At 40.5% G+C, this 2,125-nt stretch overlaps 1 long non-coding RNA gene across 1 annotated transcript; it reads left to right on the top strand.

The window, feature by feature from the left end:
• Positions 1-641: 641 nt before the first annotated feature.
• On the top strand, positions 642-1,455 carry LOC121404534. The gene is made up of 3 exons (XR_005968070.1): positions 642-862; positions 942-1,067; positions 1,129-1,455. It is a non-coding gene; the product is annotated as an uncharacterized LOC121404534 (long non-coding RNA).
• The last annotated feature ends 670 nt before the right edge of the window (positions 1,456-2,125 follow it).

The following is a 2,125-nucleotide window of genomic DNA, read 5'->3' as shown; positions in this document are numbered from 1 at the left end:
GCTGAATGTGTCATCATGTGACAAATTTAAAAGCCTAGACGTTGACAAACGCTGGGAGCACGTCTCAAAAAATCATTTGTGTATTGCATGTTTATGTAAGAATCATGCAATGAAAAATTGTAAGTGCAAAAAGATTTGTAGTATTAATAAGTGTACATACAGCCATTATAATACATTATTACATAAAGATAAGCCACCAAACTTGGCAGGTCAAAATCTAATTTTACCAGAGATTCAAGATCCCCAAATTGATACCCAAAGAAATTGTAATATAAACTTGAATCAGACTAACGTATGGACCAATAATGAGACTTACGAGCAGGAAGATTCGCGAATTGTTAGTATGCGTATAAAAGGAAAGGGCAATAGCTCAAAAACATTTACTTTACGTAAAGTAAAAACTTGTAATATGTGACGCTTGTCTTGCGGTGTCTCATTCAGCACTTTTAAAAAGTCAACGGTTTATTTCTCATAACCGCCCTAAGATAGACCGTTGAAAATATGGGGCATCGATCGTAGAGCTTGCAGAGAGCTTTTTGACGAAACATATGTTTTGGTAAAAAGTGGCAACGCCATCCCGTTGTTTTGATTCCGTATTGCAATTATATTTATTGCTAATTACTTTTCTTTAAAGTAAAAAGCAAGGAAAAAATACGGTATTGATGGGAAAACGTGGGCTGCTGCATCCGGTGGTTCTAGGAGTCGGTCTCCTTCTCCTCGTGACCGTCGCAGAGTGCAGTATTCTGGAGCTCTGTATTCTATCTGATTTTTAACCATATATACAGTCAGCTACCACGCGCAGTGATTTTGTGTTCGCAATTATAAGTTGGTTTCCATCAACCTCCACAATCTGCCCATATCCGTGAGTATGGTGAATTAAGAAAACGACGACGTGCAGTGATCTTACTTTATTGCCTTTTCTCGGAATTTTTGTGCCACAGACCGAGGTGTACATAACCCCAAGACCACGGCAGCACCTACCGTCCCTGCTTTTCGACAGCCCACCGGGAGAAAGAAAATCCACAGTTCGAAATTGTATCAATTGAAGTGGTGCAGTTCCCATTGGGGTAAATATCTTGTCCGCGAAGTTCCAATATATAGTTCTAAAATGTAATCTTCTATATATAGGAATCGCACCACTAGTACAGACGTAGTGATACCTAGTTATGTATGATATAACTCTTGGTATAACCTGATATAACTCTTGGTACAACCTGATATAACCCTTGGTACAACCTGGTATAACTCGCTGGGATACGTGGACTCGCTCCGGAAAATTTTTCGACCGGCAGCGTGCTCGGGTCAGTTGAGGTTATATAACCTCCCCGTCCGACCTACGGGTGTGAGCAACGTGATCCCAAGGATGGACTTCCTCACGCTGTGAGCCGGTATACCATTACCGTCGCAACCAGCTTCGACAGTTGCGTCACTACAAGCAAGCTGCACCTGGCTTTCGCTGCGTGGGAAGCATTTTTCGTCGATGCCTCAAGATCATTGACCCCGTGCCTAAGCCGCCGTCGATTGTAGGTTCGCTCTGGCAAACCTAATCTGAAGCCGCCTACCCAGTGGATTTATTTTTATGTGTTTTTTCTTCTCTTTCTTATTATATACCGGATAATGAAGTGCTTTTTGATTGGTCCGATTGGTGGTTCAATTTAATTGTGCTGCGGCTAACATGTACGCCCATGAAATCTAACATGTGGACCTAGTCAAAAAGGATTTCCTATACCGGGCTTAAGTTGAATATTTATCAATTAAATGGTTATTAATACAACTAAACTTTACAGTCATGCGTGTCGTTACCCAGCCCTCATCTTATCATTTGATCATCCATTCATTCACCTAATCATCTGCTAATCCAATCATCCAGCCATCTACACAACGAAAGATCTTTCTGCGTGGGAGGAAAACGTACTGTAAGTTTGTACAAATATAATGATTCAGGGAGATATAATGACTAACGTGGTAAACTGACCGGTAACGTAACGTTTGATTTTGATTGCGACATTGGCCGCCTTACGGTTTAATGGCTCGTCCATGTGCAAACGCACTTTGATATTTTTTTCCTTGCCGTTAAAGTTGAATACTTTTCCAATTATGATTTTGTAATGTTAAATGTTAAATT

This window comes from Drosophila obscura, unplaced genomic scaffold (genome assembly GCF_018151105.1).
Source record: "Drosophila obscura isolate BZ-5 IFL unplaced genomic scaffold, ASM1815110v1 contig_21, whole genome shotgun sequence".
Taxonomy (NCBI): Eukaryota; Metazoa; Arthropoda; class Insecta; order Diptera; family Drosophilidae; genus Drosophila; species Drosophila obscura.
Note: the sequence above shows the minus strand (reverse complement) of the source record. Positions and strands in the feature narration are given on the sequence as shown.